Genomic DNA, 22298 nt, shown 5'->3' on the forward strand with positions numbered 1-22298 from the left:
CCTCGTTTATGGCCGTCAGGTGACGACAACACTCGATGCCATGCTGCCCCATGACGAAGAACACCCAAATGACGACGTTCATCCCTCTTACTACGCGCCGAAGCTGCCCGCCAACTCGCACGGCTTCGCATTCAAGATCAACAGGGCCAGCACGCGCAACGTTACAACCTACGGAGACGGCTTGTTGAATACCTCCCGTGTGACCTCGTCTGGGTTTGGTCCCCAATCCGACGACGCGGCCTAAGTGAAAAGCTCTTGCGCCGCTATTTCGGTCCTTACCGAATTGTGCGACGCCTTGGAGCCCTGAATTATGAAGTCGTCCCTCACGAGATCCAACAATCTCGCCGCCACCCCCGCCCCGAGGTGGTCCACGTCGTTCGCCTGAAGCCCTACTACGAAAGGGCGCACTAACTCTTCTTGAGACCACCCCTGCGTTCGTGGCGGCATCGGGTCGATGCCTTCGCAGGAGGGGGGCTAAGGACGTCGGCGCTCGTGCAGACGGAAGCGCCTCTCAAGAAGAGGAAGTGTGTGTGTGAAAGTGAAAGTGATCTGGAAGCGCATGTCTGTGACCCGCTGTAGACCCTCAGCCGCTGATTACCAACGTGACAATATTCGCGTCAAGGACGTTCTTCTTCAATCGCATAGTTTCCGAAAGGGCATTAGGCATATATATATATATATATATATATAACGATATATAAGTGAATCTGCATTAACGCTAAGCATGCAGTGTTGGGCTAATTGGTTCTCGATATAATTGTGAGGCATCATTCCTGCGGGCAAAAAAACACGGACGATGAAAGTTGACAACACAGATGCTGGACTTCAATTTAGGTTATTCCCCAAAGTAGCCAAAGTGTTTGGTGGGTCAGCCAGGTAAGGAATGTGTAGGCACGCCGTTGTGGTGAATGTGATTTGCAAGATACCATTTTTCCAGTGCCGTTTTTTCGTGTTTGGTTTGCTTTCTGCAGACTTGAATAATTGTTTTCTGGTCGCAGAAATATATTTCAGCCCCCCAGGTCACTTGTACCTATTCGCGCATAAACAGTCTGGTTTGAGGAACAAACCTCAGTTGAAGTCTGGTGTCCGTGGAGTCTACTGTCTTCGTCGGTGCGGTTTTGTGTGCTGAATTGGTGTCTGATAAATATTGTAAGTAAATCAAAGTGTGGCGAAAGAGGACATAGTGTTGTAGTAAGATAGAAATAGCTCAGGGTTTTGCAGGTATAAGCTCTTTCAGCAGAAAAACTGAGTGATTCATAATACTAGCATCATCAGCCTTGCTACGCCGACTGCAGAGCTAACACATCTCCCATATCTCTCCAACTGAACAGGTTCAATCCATTTGAAGGCCGCCATATCCTCAGAAACATCCAAATCTAATCCGTGCAATTAACATCGTGCCGTCCCCTGCTCACCTTCCGTTCTTTTGAAGCACCTCCTTTATGATTCTCGACCACAGGTTATTTTCACTTCGCATTACATGCCCTGTGCGCGCCCATTTAATTGTCTTTATTGAACGGTGATGCAATTACTCTCGTCTCTTCCATGACCCGCACTGATTCATGCCTGTCCCCTTAGGTTATACCTATATTTTCGTTTTTTATAGCTTAGTACGTTGTCCTTAGCTTAGGCTGAAGAATTTTCTTTTGTTTCTGAATTTTGTTTCTGGTTCTGAATGTTGAATTTTTCTTTTGTTTCCATATTCTGACCCATAGCTGAGTACCGGTAAAGGCCAGATGGTTTATAATTTGCTCTTGAGGGATAGTAGTAAACTCCCAAGCATGATGTGCGACTATCTTTTAAATACCCTCCATTCTCGCTTCAAGTTATGATCTCTTTATGAAAAGCGAAAGCATGAAAGCCCACGACCCAACCTTGATAATAGAACAGGCGGAGCTATGAAACATACTCAAATAGCGCATGGTGACAGACATGAGTATGTACAATATGGAGAAAATTGAGTAGTAATATGACAGATGTAACCTAAATGCTGCCTAGAAGATGCTCAGCACTGGAAAAAGTCGCATCTATGAATTCAGAACAAATGAGTAGAATGTCCTTGCCAAAATGCATGAGATAGTTATAGTAGACGAAGAGTTCGACACCGACCTATGCCCTATTCAAGAAATCGGTGCGATAACGAGAGACACAGCAGTACCGAGCCATTGTGCCTCCCACTCGTAAGAAAAGGAGCACAAGAAGCTTACAACTAATGCAAAGCAGGAAATCAGCGTGTTGGGATCAGGTAACAGTAGATATCGTGATTGAGTATAAAAGGCTATGATAAAAATTCTCGCCGCCCCTTTCACCGCATTGCCTGGTGACCTTCGCATGACCACAATCCTCTAACAATGATGAAGTAACCTTTGTTCATAGCAATGGGGACGTCAAGGACTTAAACATTTAAAGACTCAATTGCTTACCGTGCATTTCCTGCTTTGTTATTACTAAGGTAATCGTTATTCCAAACATAGAAACCAACGATTCAAATTTGGGCCACATTTATTTGCGAGTTGTTATTATCCCATTTCCCTGCTGTAGGCTTCGCAAAGGGGGTTAAAGGAGCTCTGACAACACCTTTCAAGGAGAGTACATCAACTCGCCCATTCACTGCTTTGAGTTACGTGAAACCCTGAGCCAAAAATGCACCTTTACACGCAACAGAGGATCCACAATCACGCGCAAAAGTTGGCGAGCCCTTTCCGGCGACTTTTTTATGCTCGCACCCTCCTCCGTCGCTCGCACCTTCACATACAAGTTGGAAGGTGGCTGCGGGGTAGATTCTTTCAGACGTCAGGCAGCTACCATGGCCGCGGCCAGCAATCTGCGTAGCTTCAGCGGATCAAGAAGCTCCTCTCCCGGAGGTGGAGCCGGAGGAGGAGCGCCTACCTCCTAGCGTGCAGAAAGTGACGAGAGGAGAGGGAAAGGCGCGAAGGCGCTAATTCAAATTTTGACTACAAATAACTAAGCTTCGAGAAAGCGTACTAAAAATTTTTCTGGACAATATTGGAGAAGCGATGCCCGTTATAATACCAAGCACACCGCAACTTTATTGGAGCCCCTTTCAGAGAAGCTTTAAGCTTTTGAACTACCAACACTGAGCTGTGCTATTTATGGGAGATTCTATCAATTTCGCGAATGACGAGTCGCACTCGTCTGGACCGATTTAGAGTTGGTATCAGCGCTGAAGACGAGTTACACCCGACAATTGCGTGGATTGCAATATTAGACACTAGAGAATGGTAGTTTGGCATGAAAAAATGCATTTCGTTCCTTTGTCGCGTGTTTTAAGCCTGGCTACTCATTTCGAGATGTGATCAAACATAAAGATTACCGCTGGCGACGATGTCCCAAGGAAAAGGGTTGTTTAGCAGTTCTCATCAAAGCATTGGTGATGACCTAGAATTTCTTTTCGGCAGTGGGCCGGAGTTCGTTTCCGAAATGGAGGCGGCTTCAGATGACCAGAGCGACGACGACGACGACAGTGATGCGCTGGTAGTGCACGTTAACTACCAATCCTGAAACCTTGTTTATGTAGGACGGAGCCACATGTATGCACCTTGCATTGTGTTCCGTGGTATTGAGAGCAATAAATTGAACGCATTTCTGCCCATTTCAGCCTTTTATATTGGCATGACTCTAGGTAAAGCCCCCTCAAGAGCAGTTTTTTTCTTTTTCCATTTTTGTGAACGGATATTAAATGATTGAAGCGATATATTTTCTGTATGAAAATAGCCTGGAGAAAATTTATCAGTAGTTAAAAAAATTGACAAATTTGGTAAGTTTTAGGATATAATTTAGAGGTTAAAGTGTTAGGAAGAAAGTCCTTTTGATGTGCGTTTTATGGTCAGCCACAAGCGTTTTATTTCCTGCATTTCCACCCGTGTACAAGGCAGTGTTGGATACGTTTATAACCCCAAAGAAGCTCGCTTCACTCTAACAGGAGGAAATGAGTTCCGTTTGTTCTCCGATCACAAACTGTTTGCAAATGCTAAAAAACTATCACCTGACAATTTAACAAAACTTCTGTTTGGGCTAGATGGTGCATAGCTTATACTGAAATGATTTCAAGCGCACAGGAACACGCACACAAGAGGAGGAATAGCGCCTGTCCTGTGTGTTCCTCCTCTTGTGTGCGTGTTCCTGTGCGCTTGAATTCATATCACCTGACGCCAAAGTACAGACTTAGTAATTCTAGTCCTAAAATGATGGAAGCAGACATTTGCGAGGCTGATTGGCTCGAGGCTGTAGAACAGCCTATACAGCATAAAGACTGGCCGATTTGACACCACAGATGACAACTGTTAGAAAGGTTTTAGATGAAATATTCCGCAAAGAGTTTTTCAAAATACTATAGAATTGCTACTCTCATCAATGCGCAGCTCTCTGCCCATGCTTACCTGCTATTAGAGTGGCGTGGATGAGATATACTGTGAGACCTCTCATTTTTCGGTGTAGGTCAAAAACAAATCAGCACACATTAGTTACGTTCAGGGCACCGCGGTCATCTTCATTTCAAATACTGCTTTTGTGTTGGTTCGAGTTTTCGGAACGGTTTCGTAATCGATACAGAGTGTAGCACGCCAATATCTGCGTTTATTTTCAATGTTATATTTTATGCATGGCATTACGCAGTATATTTAAAATACTTCAAACACAATTTACATCAGAGGCAATCACCAAAGCGTGTATTGAAAACGCGACACATAGGCATCATGAGCACAAAAACAGTCGATCACAGGTGAAGGCAAATAGAGGTATTCAGTTGATATTCACATTCTGACGCCTCATTAGGTTAAGCCTTGCGAAAAATTATCGACGACTTGTACAAAGAATACGCCACAGTCTCATATTAGTATACAGCCAGCGCCGCCTTTGTTTCAGTATGTGCCCTCCAAATTCGATGAAATATTACTGAAGATTGAACAGAATGGGTATATTTAAAAAATGTCCGTTTTCGTTTGTAACAAAACTTGCATTTATCAGAACATCGCAAGAAGAAGACAACTCACCTACAACACACCGATACCGCTTGTGGATGATCGGGCAGTCTGATACGAAAGCGTATCCCTCGCGCAAGCTCTTATATACCAAATCCTCTACAAGGGAAAGAGATGTAACGCTGACGTGAACTGGAGCAGAGTGATTGCACTGTCGCTTTGAATGGTGGCAGTTGACTGACAGTCTCATTCGAAATAAATCACGGCCATGGATGTGAATCATACCATGCAGACTGCGATCAGTTTCACCAGCAGGGGCCCCTGACCACACGTGGGGTCCGCTAAATCAAGTCTAGCCGTGCGGTTCGCTTGACTGTCTCAGTAAAATGTAAGTTGAAATATAACTGAGATCATCGACATGTAAGGGTAGCCGAAAGGCTCACCTGAACGAGGGACATCTCGCATTCTATTTTCCTGTGTATGCATAATGGTGCGGGCTGGGACACATTTCACTTTTTTTTTCTGGTCCAAATATAATCAATCTTCCTCTCCGTATATTTCACTTTCCCAAATTCTTTCTGAAAAGTGCCCTCTCTAAATCTGCCTTGTTTCATTTTTCTGAGCGCAGTGATTGCACTGATGCTTCAGACGGCGACAGTTGATTGCCAGTCTCATTCGAAATAAATCACGGCCATGCATGTGCATCATACCACGCAGAGTGCGATCAGTTTCACTATAAGGGGCCCCTGAGCACACGTGGTGTCCGCAAAGTCAAGTCTAGCTGTGGGGGGCGCTTGACGGTCTAGGTAAAATTGGATCTTGGCGGTTGAGAGATATCCGAGGGCCTCGACATGCAAGGGTGGCCGAAAGGCTCTCCTGAACGAGGGATATCTCGCATTGTATTTTCCTGTCTATACATAATGGTGCGGGCTGGGACACATTTCACTTTTTTTTTCTGGTACAAATATTGTCACGAGGCAGTTGGTACTGGTAGCGCCGCGTCTAGAGGGCAGAGGACCTCCAACACCGAGAAGATGCGACAGCACACCGAGACGGCCAGGGTGGAACGTCCAGTTTCTTCTTCTTCAGAAGCGAACAGCGTGTCGCACCAGTTGCGTGCCGATCAGCCGCCGAGCGGCTATTGTTGTAGACGCGGCATTACCCTCCCTCTCGGAGAGAGCATCGGCTGGATGCTTTAACAAGAAAATAGGGAGAAAGAAAGAAAAGACTTAGTAACGCCCGGCACTTAGCCACTAAATGTCTCGTGAGAAAGAGGGCTTCATCCACAGGACATGAACAATCTCTGGTCTCTGCTGCGGCGAGCATTCCGGGCAGCCCTTGTGGGGATACACATGAATCCCCTGCCCCATTGTAACGGCCGCGCGTAATTATCACGCGATGCTATACGCGCGCCGTTCGGGACGTTTTGCGAGGGAGGGCACTCTCGCCACCCCCGCTTCCTTTCGCTCCCCGCCGCGGAGACTTTCCCTCTTTCCCCCTCTTTAAGTCCCTTGAAACGTCTGAATACAGACCGTCCGGAAATTAACGAGAGTGCGCAATAAATCACCACAGCTATTGCGTGGAAACGCAGTAGCTGTGTTCATATGCATGTTTTTGACATGTGGAAAAGAGTTCTGGAGACGGACAGGTAGCTGCACGAATGAACGACTGAAAAAGCACTTACATAACTCGGTTAAAGTTTCTAGGATTCCGGAATGCACTGCAGATATTTCGTCTCGAAAACGTGTGGGGCGGAATTTAGACGGTGCAAATTGCTGGATAAAGACAGCGAGCAGATGGTGCGGGATATCATCTAGGCAGCCGAGATAGTGAGGCTCATGTTTGAAACAAAAGGCGCGAATGAGATGAGGGGAAGAAAAAGTGTAAAGCAACAGGACAGGTCCCTTTGCTTTACGTTCCTTCTTGTCCTCGTCCCATTCGCACTTTTTCTGTTTCCAACACGGCTACGAACCCAAACCAGAGTACTTCAATGGTGAGGCCCCGTGACCGATGTGTCAGCACGCCGTCCATAATGCTAACAAAAAAGAACTTCATCTTTCTAATCTTTTGGTACTTCAGTCCGACTCCAATGAAGGCTTCATTGTGATGTACAGTCTTTGTCAAAAGTAACTAGGCTGCATGGTTTGTTCTCACTCGTATAGTAGTGAGATCAAAGATCAAAATGTTTTTTGATCAAAATGTTTTTGAAGGTGATCTTTGATCACCTTCAAAAAGTTTTTGAAGATCAAAAATTTTTTGAAGTTGAGATCAAAAGATCAAAATGTTTTTTTAAGGTGAGAGGAGGGGTTCATCTTAACATACAGAGATTTAGAGCTTGAGGGCTAGCATAATAGCTTTAATACACGACTGAGAAGCAAAACGTGTAGCCTGGTTACTTTTGACAAAGATTGTACGTAGGACTTCCTGTGTACGTCAATATATTTTTGCTCTGGCGTGTCTGTGACACGTGTGTTGTATTTGTGCAAGAGCAGCGCATCTTCTCAATATACGCTGTTGAGACTCAGTGCTTGTCGTGTCTTCGTGTCATATAGTCTTCTGAGTTCTGCGCCATTTACTTGAGCTTGGCTTCTCGAATCAGTGTCACAAGCTCTGTGCACGGGCTTGAACTTTGATATTTGCCGAAGTTATTTTCCAGGCGTGTTTCTACTTGCTTATCTCATGTCAACCACAGAACACGCAGAGGCGTGATCCATCTTGAACGCTGGCCGGCTTCTCAGGCTGAGAGACGACATTTCGATGCTGCCCAGCCTCGAACCTCGGCGATGAGCGGAGCGACAATTTTCACTGCATGGGTACAAGTACTTCACTTTGTCACTTTGAAAAAATCTGCTAACGAAAGGCTGGAATAATTTACATCGGTTCATGTGTTGCGCCCGTTTTTACCGACATATTCTTTCTAGTGCTGCCTTGCTAAATTCACTTCCTCACCTGCGCATTTTTAGATATGTAGATGACTAATAGGTGACAATGAACAAGCCCTGGGTTTTATCCATTGAAGAAGTAGTTGCTGATATTATTGCATATTTCTAAGATGCTTTAAAAGGCCTGAATTTTACTTTCCAACTCCCATGCATGACAGCAGGCAGTTTCTCGACCTATAACTTTCTTTTTTTGGAACACCATACGTGCTGGATGTGGAATTCGAGATCGAAGAAGGCACTTCTCCCGTATAGCAGCGCGCACTTCAAGTTAATCAAAAGAGGTATTGCAATGAATCGTCTCAACGCAGCGTGGAAAAATCTTGTCCGCATCGAATGCAAGAAAGCGTTAATCTGCAAATAGAGCGAGTACGCATTTCAGGCTTTCCGGCAAATACTATCAGCAGTTGCAGAAAAATTGCTGCAAAAGAACAGCAGTAAAACACAAGTACACCAGAATCAGAGGGTGCCCACACAAGCGATACCATATGTTCACAAGGTATCCCATATAGTAAAGAAGGTAGCAAGAAGATACAATGTAGATGTGATTTTCTCAGCTCCTAGCAAGCTTTTAATGATATGTCCAATGATGGTAGAAAAGAAAATTCCGGTATGCGCTGTCAAGCACCAACTCTGTTTCACGCTGTTTACAACTAATGTAGTTCACAGCATTCCCCTTCCCTGCATTAAAGTATACATGGGGCAGACAGGACGTTCTTTTAATGAAAGAGCTAGGGAGCATTACAATTTGGTCACAGAAGGGAAGAATGGGCATCTTGCCGTTCGTTGTCGAGACTGTAAGCAAACCCCTGTTTTCAAAAACTACATTTCTTTGGCGACGGAAAGACCAAGTCGAAAGAGAAATTGTGGAGGCATACCATAACAGATTACGAGGCAGTCAATGTATCAGCGCACCAATTTTAGTTCTGCATGATAATGAAATAGCATTTTTGGAAAAGTGACTGATTTCCACAAGATGACCTGCAGGACTGCACTTAAGCTTCGTTTTTTGTTTTTCAATAAGCTGTCGGTTGGAAGTGCAGAGCTCTTCCTGTCGTGATCGTTCGTTCTCGTTGTCCCCGTTTCGTTCGCGCTGCGACAAATTCCTGTATTATGTATCAACACCGGCTGGCCCAAACTTCAGTACTTCTAAATCGCATGTAACCTTGCGTTGTGTCCGATCTTCTATCGCCTCTGAGTTGGTGATGGACAGAACAAGTGTGGGTAAGCGTGAGTCATCGACGTGACAGGTACCGCGGGGCCCCTTGGAAAAGCCCCCCTAAACAAGCGTCAAACTACGAGGCCAAAGCCAACCTACTAGTTTGATTTCCTGAACACACACATAGTATATGATGGCTTTTATAGCTACTTGAGCTATAGAGTGCTCTTAAAGTACTTTAATGGCATAAAAGCCATCGAAACCACGCTCCCGCCTATGGTCTTATGCAGATATGAAAAACGTATGCTCCGTGGGCATTAAAAGCTTTATAAAACACAGTCTTCTGTCGCTACCAAAAGCAGACTCTCATGTGGCGCGGCCATTAGAGTACAGTCGTATTGCAGACCTGGCGCAAAGTGCTACAGCTGGACTAGAGGCGCTGGCAGACACCCTACTTAGGTTAAAAACAATAGCAGTGCACCGTATATATCTACAACCACATCTCATAGTAACCGTTCCTCAATTAGATGTTTGAGCAGCTACTAGAGACCTATATCATAGCTGGGTATTTTAAGCCCATTCCTGCCTGAGGGAAGTGAAGAAACTAACTCAAGTGGCGAAACCATCGAGAATTTTCTTTTATGTAACCACGTTTGCTTGGTGAACTCTGGCAAACCTACACACTGCTCCCCGATCTCGCAGAAAATGAGTTGTATAATTTTATATTTTAGTTCACCCTCTGCTTTGAAAAATTTTGAATAGGATGTCAATGACACCCCATATAGGAGCGAAAACCTTTCTCTGGCAATTAATGACCTGTGCAGTTACTGCAGAAGACACTTTAGAAAAATATTTTTAGGAATGCTTAACTTAGGTGAAATGAATAAGTGCGCGTATTGCATATTAGCTGCCACACTTTAAGCTATTCCCCCGTCTTCTGGATCAGTGCGACTATTATCTATAGGGTAGAAGTCTTGTAAGATTTGGAGTTGCTTAATGAGATAATTAGTGTCCTGTGACAGCTTGCCGGTATCTTCTAAAGCCACCCTCCCCTCTAGTAATTTTTATATATCTTTGATTTTATCTCTATGATTGTCATTCATTGCTTTAATATTGATAAGAGCATGGGGTTCAAAGAAGACTGGGCTATAATTCAGACTGTTTAAAGGGCTTACTTGCGACCACACAGACTAAGCAACACAGAGGCGTCGATAACAACAAACGTGCGCGGCTGTCTTCGAGGAAGAGCATCCACACATCTCTTGGCCGCGCTCAATTTCAGGTTGCCGAAAAACTTTCTTGATAAGGAGCGGCAACCGTCTCCGATAATATTGGCATAGTTTAGCGCGGGTGAAATCATACCAAATGAATATGTTCCATTCCGAGTCCCAAAATGCATGATATAGCAGCTCACGGGTGGCTTGCATCATAAAAAAACTACAAAACCACCAACGAGGCTGTATGTGATGTCCTGATGATGCAGAGTATTAAATAAAAGTAAAATATCTGTTGCACACAATATATGACTACAAACGTGGATAGTAGGAAAGTAACAAATTAGACATTAACAAGAATTGCATTTAAATATTTCACACCAGTTCTACAGCAAACAGTATTTACGAAGTATCGATTATAACTCCAAAGGAAATTTACACATAATGTTTGAGAATATGCCAAATATCTTGATTTTTCAAACAATCTCTATAATTAGCCCTTTGCAGCGGATATCTTGTTCAGTTGTAACTAACTTATTTTTGGCACGAAAAATAAAAGCTTTGGATTTGACCTTTTGTTTTTCAGCGCATTTTATTGGGTTCAAAATATTAATGTATCAAAAACGTTATTGCACTTTATATAACAGTATTGACATCACTGCCTGATAGCAAAATGCTACTGTCATCAGCGTACAACAAGAAATTTAGCCGCCCTCCCCCCCGTCAACATGGGCAATATTGTTTACGTAGATGATGGAAGGTAATGGGCCTAAGAATCTACCTTATGGTACACTCGTTAGTATTGGCAAAGGTGAAGATTTATGTTTGCCCATGTGAATACACCGAGTCCTATTTTTAAATACGACCGAAGTAATTCAAGAGGTTACCACGACTGAAATAATGTGAGAACTTAAATATATAAAATGCTGTGATCAAGAGAATCGAAAGACTTACTCTAGCCAATAAATAGAGCTAGTGTAAGGAGTTTTTGATGAATATTTTGCAACACAAATTCTTTAAGTGATACACGTGCAGATTCGGTTGATCGTCGCTTTCGAAATCTAAACTATTTATCTGAGAACAAGTTACGCATGTCAAAAATTTGGTTAATCGTAAAGATATTATTTTTCCCAAACCCTTTGAAAAAACACGTATTAGAGATACCTCAGTTTTTGTTTTGCTTTGCAAATTGGGTTGCTTGAGCTCGGTTTATTGGTTGGGGTACCATTCTGAGGGCTATCAGAGCTTATTATCGTTCGCGGGACCGTGGCGCTGTGGACGAGATTACATCAGCCAATTACACCTGGTCAGTGGTTTCTCGCATCATTTATAACCCCCCTTTTATATATAATAGATACCCTACACCTCTTCATGGCACTAAGAAATCAACTTCTTTTCTATAACAAGGTTGAATATGTATGCCAGTACAGGGACAATATGCTGCAAAACGTGTTTTTGGGCGTAATATGTAAGCTCTCTGTATCGAGGGCTTTGCTATTCTTTAGATTCAGAAATGTGGCGTAAATATCATGTGCAGTTATTAAATTGAGGGCGAAGCTTTCCACAGGGCTATGGACGGTAGGATGAATAGCAGGAAGGCAACGTCTTCTGCGATAACATCTAAAAACACTTTATTGAAATGATCAGCCCGTTCTTTACCAATAAGCTCGCGGTTATTATGTACTATTCTGTCAGTAATTACATGCTTAATATGGCGACCTAAAACATTATTTATCATATTCCGTGCCACTTGGGGTTTTTTGCTAACGATGTCAAAGAACAGGTGTTCATAATACGCAGTTTTTGCGCGCCTAAGTTCTTTATTTACTCTGTTTCTATTCGTCTACCTTGGTTTCACGAATTCGCACCATGGTGCTAAGAATTCAGGCAAAAGGAAAGCGCACTTTAGGGGCTGGAATCACAGCAAAGCATTGAAATTCAAAGAGAGAGTATAAAAAATAGAAAAAAAGGGCATTCTTGCAGTGCCCATTGCCATCGTCTTGTCTAGCAAGCTATTCCTGTATCAACTTTCAGTGCGACCGTCAGATAATTTCATTTTACACCTGAAAACGATGTACCACCTACTTGTACAAGTATAATATCGCGCAGAATATTGTGCTTTTCACGTGAAAGCACGATCATGCGCACGCGATTGAGAAAAATACACGCTTCAATTTTCTAACATGTGACAACTTTTAGCGTCAATGTCGTAGATGCCATAAGATCAGAAACTTTATATTAAAATATTCTTTGGAGGCACTTAGGTGTCTGTTCAGTGCGGGAAGGCGATAGCCGTTTGCGACTCAATGCACTGATTTGAATTTGCCACGCTTGAACTCATTTCGCGACAGAGGAGTATAGCTTGGAGAGAGGAAGCGGTGACGTCACGCTGCGTAAGAGCAGCGCGTCGGCAGTTGTTGTTTGGCGGCGAATCACACTGCTTCGACGTCCTGTCGTGACGTCATCACCGACGTTTCCTGGGTTTTGAGCAATTTTAATCAAATTTTAAATCTTGCATAGGTCTGCCTCAACGTGCAGAAGGCAATAGGTTACCTGTCCCGTTGACACGGCAGCTTGACTTCTTACGAGCATCTAGGTCTTTTGTGCTGGTTTTGCGGTGCCTTTGAGCTGCGCATGTTCTGTTAGGTTTCCTGGGGACTGGCTGTTTTTCAATAAACAACAGTTGTTAGTCCAGTCGTTGTGGGTGCCTGGTCACTCCTTTGTACCCGGCTTTTTGGCTGGTTTTTCATAGATCAATTCATATTTTAGTAAACTCTTTTGTTGTAATTGTGGAAAGCCTGATGGCTCTTTGGCAAATTCTGAGCTCTTGCTTGTGGGTCAGTGCCCTGTCGCGGGGAACAGTCCACTGATGCCTTTCTTTGTTCAAAGTTCGAGCTTGGATCCCATTTCTGGAAAGCAGCCCGTCAACCCGGTTCCAGCCTCATCTCTTTCTGCCTTGCGGTCGTGAACGCTCGCCATTCGATATTTTTCGTGCCGCGGAGGAGCTGTTAAGATCTGAGAACACGGGCCTGGCAAGAATTAGTACCAGACGCGACTCACCGCGAAGCAAAGACGCGGCGAGGTCTGGTGACAGCTGCAGCAGCGGCGGAAGCAGAGGCAACGGCAACGGCGGCGCCGTCAAGTGGCCGAGTCTGTCCTCGGGTCGCCGGACGGAGTGGTGCTGCGAAAGGTCAAGCGGTAGCTTTTGATTGAAAGGCGGCTGTGTCCTCGACAGAGGTCTTGTGTTTCGGACGTCTTGCGGGGGAGATCGAGGACGTTCATTCACATCCTGTGAGGCAACGAGCAGAAGGCTTGCCGCTGTGATCAATGTTGTTATACCTCTCATGAGAGTTTGATACCTCCTCTCTTCCCCTTCCCATCGCCCGAGCTGCGAGAGAGCCCAGCACCGCCCTCTGCCCTGTGTGGTACCACCAGTGTCCACATGCGGCCATCGATTGGACATCGGTCTCCGAACTTTATTCTCCAGTCAGGAATCTAGGCAATCCGAAGCCTATTTAACGGGATGTTGTTTTCGGACCGAAGCACTCCCATCTCGACTGTAAATATGTAAAATATATCTTCTGTACAGTTTCCTCCATATCGTTGTTCGACACCGTCCTTCGGAGCCGGGACCTGCGAGGCTCAACGAGTCAGTCAACACCAGGTCCCTCCTGCTTCAACACTGGAGGCACCGGTGGGATTGGGTGCGCGTTATTCGTGGAAGCCAGCGTTGCACCGGGCATGACTTTGGCAGCGAGTATGAGCCATAAAAGGCTTTCGCCTTAAAATGCAAGAATACTGTACCCAACAACGTGATATCTTACAGCCCCAAGATATAAGCTATGAAGCCATAAAAACAAGCTATTTAATGAACCTCAAAGAAATAGTTCCTTATTACTGCTCTTTAAAATAATTTTTCTTATTCGACTCTGCACTGCGATATATCTTCTGAAAATTGTTTTCGGCGAATTATACAAGCTCCTAGGAATATCTTTACAAAGGTTACATTCTCTGAACTTGAGTTTTGTAGCGAGGAAAACACCAAGAAATTCTGGAGGAGATTGCACATTGTTTATTGTCTGATCAATCTTGCTTTCACGAAAAATGTTTTTTCTGCGCAGCTTCTTCATAAGGACAAATATAACGGTCTAAATGTCAAGTATTAAAATGTGTTGTTTTCATGTGTGAATCTTAGTGAAACAAAAAAAAAAGAAAACGATGAAATATTCTCTATACTCGGTCCTTCGAATAAGTTTAAAAGTTCAGCCATAAAGTGTTGCCCACTGCACACGCCTTGATGTTCGAAGCGTAGAGGGTTGAAAACAAGCGTAGTGGGCACAAGACTACTGGAAACGATGCAGTTATCGTATTTTTATGTATGTTTTATTGTTCTACTTACTGGTAAGATTTTCCTTCACTTTCTCACGTGTAAAATCTGCTATTTCTGGGTATATTTTTAATGTGTACTATTTGCTATTAGAACTAAGAACAGTGATAGATACGACGGTGCGGTTTGCGTAAGTAGATAGTACAGCAAGACTAACATTAAGTACGTGGAGAAGAACAACTAAAAGGTTAGCTGACGTTAAGTATAATCAGCGTTGTAATTTTTGGTTTCAGGCCACGAGAATAAATTGCTAAGCTTAATTGCCACTTTTATCTTTCCTGAACCACCAATGCGATTCGAAATATCTAGCGTAACAAATACGCCTTTGAAAGGTCTTTGAGCGCTTTCTCTTATTGCTTCGTTTAGAAAATTCCGCCTCTCACATTTAAGACATGACAAATAGGCTCAGTTGGTGTATTTTTTACCTAAAAGGAGGAAACATGATTTCGGCGCCTATGCAAAGTGTACCGCCAACATTTGCAAATGTGCAATGTAGAAAAAAAATCAGAAAGAACTTGAAAGTATATATTTAACACTAGATATCTCGAACCACCATGCAGGTTCTGAGAATTAAAAGTTTGGGCTTGCCATCGATGCTCACGTCCTTGAATTTAGCAAATTATTAATATGCTCTCACACCAAAAAAGACAACTTTGATATCTACCTATAGTTAACAGATCGTGTTTTAATTGAGCTCTACCAAGCACATATTGTCCACTTGCTATACAACCCAAGTATCCAGACCAAGATGACGTATCTCTCATTGTTTCTAGAACAAAATCTATAAAGCTTGCAGAAAAATCATGCAGATTATATAAAGCGTACAGAGTATCTCTAATCGAGTGTTCGGTTTTGTCGTTACATCTTTGGTACCATCCTTTCGTCAGAACGGCTCGAACGTGTTGTGATCTCTTTTTTTTTCAATTTTCTGCCGAAATTTGTGTAGTTCTCAAGCACATTTGTTACATCATTTTTTACTAAATTTTGTTCGTTACAAAATAAACCACGTTTTTGTTGGCAGCTCATTTAATATTAGCGGACTTTTGTGAACACAGTAAACACACAAGGCAACTGGACCTCCGGGCACAAGGTGTCTCCAAAGAACTGTGGTACATCGTTAGCCATCAGTTGGACGAGGTCATCAATGTGTTCTCGAGCTCATTATGTGTGAAGTTCCGCTAACTGGTACACCATGGCTAGTCTGCAGACGATTTGAAATGAAAAAGGCAAATCTTTGGGCACATCGCACTTGCGTAGCACCACCAGCAAAGAACGGCAATAGATGGTAATTTTCTATGTGTGAACTGTTTTCCTCACATATTTACCTGGACTTTATATCCGCTTCCTTAAATGCAATTACCCTTTTCAGCTTCACCTTGCAAAGCAGAAGCATAACTAAAATAGCTAAAATAAACCGTTAATTCGGGAGCCAAGTTGTTCGCTCTTTAGTCGAAATTCTCAAGTAAGCTTATGAAACGCAGCTTCACTGAACATATTTCCTGTGATAGACATTGTGAACAATCCACCTAGTCGTCCACAGTCACTCCTCTGCGGTCATCATATTCAGTGCCACTTTTTTTACGTGATGATACGCCATTGGGCACAGTTTTTCAGATCGTCTTTCATTGAATGAATAGAAATTTTATATTCAAGGTTGTTAACGGGCAGCGGAACTTGAAATTATCACACTGAAAATATTGCGGAGCATGTGCAAAGTAATGCAAAATAAAACGGCTTACAGGTGTCGTAAAGGTTAGGTCCTGGCAACGGTTCCTGCAAAATAAAACGAAAAGAACCGTACAGCACGTGTAGCATAAAATACGCCTCCCACCTTCCCTCTCTTTTAAGGACTGGGCCTTTGAAAGTGGCACGTGACGAGATCTTTTTAAAAAACTATAAAAGGAGAGAAGCAAACAGGGGGAGCTGTGCCCCGCTCAGTTTTGTTTTGTAATCATGTAATACCAACAAGCCCTTCATCGCCCACTCTTGGAGTGCTTTTTCATCTTCAGGTTTATGTAAGCAACTCCTGCCCTACTTGAACAAAATATTGTAAGATTTCAGGCAAGTCTAATTTCTAAGGGTGTGCTCAGTAATATATCCGCCGACACAATAAGTGGCAACGATCGTGATGGTGGTTTTGGGGAGAAATTGAAAGCAGCACTCACGATCACAAAAATTCGTTAAACAGTGATCTTATTGTTTTACCAGTTGGTGAGCTCAGCATTCGAACATAATAATAATAATAATAATAATAATAATAATAATAATAATAATAATAATAATAATAATAATAATAATAATAATAATAATAATAATAATAATAATAATAATAATAATAATAATAATAACAATAATAATAATAATAATAATAATAATAATAAAGGTTATTTGTACCAAATACGACACAAAGGATGCTGTAGGCCTGCAAAAAAAGATATCATGAAGACCGCTTTACGAGGCTTCAGGCCATTATACACTGGTAATTTTACCCCACCTCAAAAATATAAATCGTGGCTAAGCCTTGAAAAGTAAATCCAGACTAATAAATATGTTTGTCAGTGACGTGATTTAAAAACAGAGGGAGTAAACGGCAGAGCATAGCACTCATTATGCAGTGATGAAACCCAGCAACTGACACAACAAAGAATTCAGCGAGTAAAAAGAAAAAAAAACATAAGGTACCACCACCACATGGGCACAAGGCAAGTAAACAAACAAACAAACAAACAACTCTAAGCAGATAATCGCCAAGGGATAAATCATCATCATCATCAGCCTGACTACACCCACTGCAGGGAAAAGGCCTCTCCCATGTCTCTCCAATTAACCCTGTCCTTTGTCAGTTACCGCCACTGTATCCCCACAAACTTCTTAATTTCATCCACCCACCTAACTTTCTGCCGTCCCCTGCTACGTTTGTCTTCTCTTCGAATCCACTCGTTGCCCTTAAGGGCCAGCGGTTATCCTGCCTTCGCATTACATGCCCTGCCCAAGCCCATTTCTTCCTCTTGATTTCTCTCTCTATCATATCTCGCCTCTGCCTTCTGCATCATTTCTATTATCATCCGCGCTCACGCCACGCAAAACTAGAACCCCCCCATAGGACGTCTAGCCGCTTGAACCATAATCATAGCATCGCTCGCATCAACTGTCGCACGTTAGCACTCAGTTCTTCTTTTTTCCCGCACGCAATAGCTCTATGGAATGCCCTGCCAAACACCATTGTATCATGCACTAATCGCAAATCATTCCGTGAAATGCTAAAGGACCATTTTTCGTGAGAGCAATCTTTTCAGTTATACGTTGTGCTTAATACAGACAAGTGTTCTTGCTTTATTTCATTCCTTAGCCTTTGTTTACTCATGTGTTAATTTTTTTTACTTGTTACATATTGTATAACCTTTTCGACGCCCCTTACCTGCTGTACATTTCTATTCCTTTTCACTGTTATTTTTTGCTCTTTCTTTGTAGTGTTCTTGTCATGTTAGTACAAATCTTGAGTTTGCTCCCCCCTTATGTAATGCCCTCGGGCCTTTAAGGGAAAAATAAATGAAATGAAAATGAAATGAAATGAAATGAACTAAGATGTCATTAACCCGCGTTTGTTCCCTCACCCACTCCGCCCTCTTCCGATCTCTTAACGTTACACCTTTCATTTTAGTTTACATAGCTTGCTGCGTTGTTCGAAACTTAAACTGAACCCTCTTTGTTAGCCTCCACGTTTCTGCCCCATAGGTCAGTACCGGTAGGATACAGCTGTTGTATACTTTTCTCTTCAGGGATATTGGTAAGCTACCATTCATGATCTGAGAGAACCTGCCATATGCGCTCCACCTCATTCTTATTCTTCTAGTTATTTCCCTCTCATAATCCGGATCTGCGGTCACTACCTGCCCTAAGTAGACATATTCTCTTTCTACTTCCAGCACCTCACTACCTATTGCGAACTGCTGTTCCCTTGCTAGGCTGCTGAACATTACTTTGGTTTTCTGCATGTTAATTCTTAGCCCCACCGTTCTGCTCTGCCTGTCTAACTGATAAAATGGGCCTTTAAATATTTGAAAGAGATACCTTGATTGGAGATTTCATCGTCTTATAATTGACTCAGTATCCTATGTAGTTGATTATTTAGTGTCTGCATTCCCTAAGTTGTTATATAACTGTTTACATTCAATTATTTGTTATGACGGGCGTTATGTGTCTTAACATTTTTTTTTTCAGGTTGGACAGATGCCACGAAAAGAACCTTCCTTTTTAGTTACTCTTTGAGAGTTCTACATAAACTGTACTCTTAAGTCCTTACAACTGACACTACGTTTTATTTAGTGAACAGTTGGCGAGTGTAGTAACGGCTATGCGCATTTTATATACCTCGGAGAAAATTTTCTTTAATACTTGCAGCTTTTCTGATTATTTTTTTGGTCGTAGATCCGAACCAACAACACAGGACAGTTTTGTTTCCAAGTAATTAATATGTGCGTCCCAAGAAAGATTTTTTTTTGTGGGGAAAGTGTGACGCATGTTCTAAATGAGGGTACTATTTCGATAGGTGTAAATGTAAGGATATGTTTGTGTTAATGCAAACTGAAGCTGAAAAAAATGCAAATTGAACAGCGGTGAGGCTAAGAATGTATTTTTATTGTTAAAATATCTGCTTTAATAAGGTTTACGTACAAAAAAAGTGAGTGAAATTGATGTTCTACGCTTTATTAAAATGTTGGAATAAAATTAAAAATCTTTATTTGGAGGGACACCGTATCAGGTAAAATCAAATCATGTGTTGAAATTTTCTAAGGAGAAATGTATCAAGTGCGTTAAGGATACATAACATGATTGCCTTGCGTCCCTCAATGTTGGTGGACAATTAATGATCGAATTTTTTTTCATGGATGGGGGCCACTAACATTGTTTACAAGGAGCTCTGAGCGCGAGGAGTTAAACTTTATTGCTTTGCACTGTACTGCAAACTGTACCAGTTGCAATGTGCTGCAAACTGTACATGGAAGCTGAGGCCTCGTCAGGCACTACAGCCTTTTCCCTCAGCTCCCTCTTTCTTGAAAAAGGAAGAAATCAAATCTTGCAATCAAATCTTGCAATCAATTAAGCTGCACTGGTGGCGCATTTCTGAAAGTACTACGTGGCAAGAGCGATTTGTGTAAATGGCACGTTCTTCTACTCTCTAGAACTCATTTGTGTCCATTCTATTAGACACAGTTCTTTTTATCTATGTTTTGCCTGTTTCACTTTTTGGCTTCTTTATTTTCCTGAAAATTTTTATCCGCTAGAGCAGTAAACAGAATTTCTTGAAATCACATCGTATAAAATTCGGATTTATATAGCTCATGGAGGGAAGGAAAACACTTTAGAGTATATTCTGGCAGGTCGGACTCCAAAGCCTGCATTGTTTACAGCAGAACCCCAATCCACGTTTCGCAGTTCTATTCTCAGTGCGGAAATTTTGTCGGCCTAATTACGCGCAATGAATTTTTGTCCTGAAAAATTTTTTTCGCGCACATGTCGCTTCTAAATGCAGATTCACGGACAGAGGGAGATTTGAAAGGGCTGGCTACACCCTATCGAAAGCCCGTTTCTAGGTCAGCAGAGCTACCGGGAATTGCGACATCTTAAGAAAACAGCATTGCACTCATACGTGCGGGCTCTTTTTTATTAACTATAAGCACAAGTCGACAAGCTATTAGCTGCCCTCAAAGCACATAGGATGTTTAGAAGGAAGAAGTAGTACGCTGTATCGAAGTCACGACACGTGGAATACCGGGGGAAAAGACCCAGCTTTATTGAGCAGCGCGGATTTTACGGATAGTAGGGCGAGAGGGGCCGCCGCGGTGGCTCAGCGGTTATGGTACTCGGCTGCTGGCCCGAAAGACGCGGGTGCGATCCCGGCCGCGGCGGCTAGAATTTCTTTGGAGGAGAAATTCTAGAGGTCCGTGTACTGTGCGATGTCAGTGCACGTTAAAGAACCCCAGGTGGTCGAAATTTCCGGAGCCCTTCACTACGGCGTCTCTCATAGCCTTAGTCGCTTTGGGACGTTAAAACCCCATAAACCAAACCAGTAGGGCGAGAGGGCAAGCGCAGTGCTTCGGTTCACAACGCTTATCAGTTGTCCGTTTAGGTCGGCATTCCGCGCGCTGCCTATCACGCATTCAATATATTATATTCTTCTTTCATAACAATAAACAACGAACAAATGGAAGTTCACAAGTGCAGGATCAGCGCACTGCATAAAGAATTGCTCAAGACACTTGCTCAAAGTTCCTGCTGTATGCCAAACGTCGCGGGAATACAGGCTGTCTCTGCGATCGTCTTAACACCGGGGCGCTTGACACCGCATCACCATCAGACCTCAGTGGTTGCTGCGCCGGTTGCTGTTGGTGGGGGTGCTACGATGCGCTGTTTCCAGAGGTGTCCTCGCTATCGTCATCAAGTTCACGTTGCAAAGTTTATTTCGTAGGCATCACATGCTTTCGGTTGCGAGGCAGAAGTTTTTCGTCCTCTTTTACAACGTTATAAGACCTGGGTTCAGCACAGCGCTGCATGACCCTTGTCTTTTTGTCCCAGAAGAACTTCTTCACGAGCACAATGTCCCCTTGGTGCAGAGGTGGCAGTGCTTGCCATTTGTTCGTTGTCTGACAATGCTTGACAATATGTAGAACAAGACCATCTTGAATGCTTGGCAGCGTTGTTCGGAGCTTTCTGCCCTGAAGGATCTCTGCTGGTGACTCGGTTCCTTCAAGCGGAGTTGTCCTATATGCCAGCAAACCAAACTAGAAATCCTGATTGGTTTCAGCGGTCTTCTTTAATATTCGTTTTTCCACTTGCACCCCCTTTTCTGCGAGGCCATTTGTATGGCGGTATCTAGGGCTGGAAGTAGTGTGGTGAAAATCGTATTCTTTTGCAAATGCGTCAAACTGGTGGCTTGAAAATTGAGGTCCATTATCTGAACACACTTCCACAGGTATGCCGTACCTCGCGAAGATAGTGCTAGTTGCTTGATTGACAGTTCATGGTTAAACTGCGCGAAGAAAACACGGACAGAGACAGAAAAACACGTACACACACTGAGCGCAGCCATCTGCAGCCATCTTCGCGGCCATCTGCGCTCAGTGTGTGTACATGTTTTTCTGTCTCTGTCCGTGTTTTCTTCGCGCAGTTTAACCATGAACGAAAAGCACCAACTAGCCCGCCAGAAGACTCTTCTTGAATGACAGTGTCAGCCTATGCATCTTGAAGCAGTTCCACCTCTGGAATGTTCGACAGTACGTCGTAAACGCAGAGGTGAGGCCTGCCGCCGTAGTGGAAAATGTCAATGCCAACTCGACGCCATGGCTGATCCGGTACCGGGCGCATCTTCAGCGGTTCATGTGGTTGGCTGTACGAGTATTTCCTCCAGACTGCGCATTTCTCAACAAAATCTTCAATATCTCTACTCATTCGCGGCCAGAATATCACTCCTCGGGCTCTTGCCTTGCATTTAGTAATACCCAAGTGGCCTTGGTGTTTTTTTTTCACTATTTCGCGCTTCATACTGGTGGGAATAAAAACCTCGCATCTCTTCAACAAAATACCCTGCACTTGCGACAGCTACACACTAAATGGCTTAAGCTGGTCTTCGACCTGTTCGCCTCTGCCTAGACTCCCGAT

This window comes from Amblyomma mixtum, chromosome 10 (genome assembly GCF_055824585.1).
Source record: "Amblyomma mixtum isolate Tamu chromosome 10, ASM5582458v1, whole genome shotgun sequence".
Lineage (NCBI taxonomy): Eukaryota > Metazoa > Arthropoda > Arachnida > Ixodida > Ixodidae > Amblyomma > Amblyomma mixtum.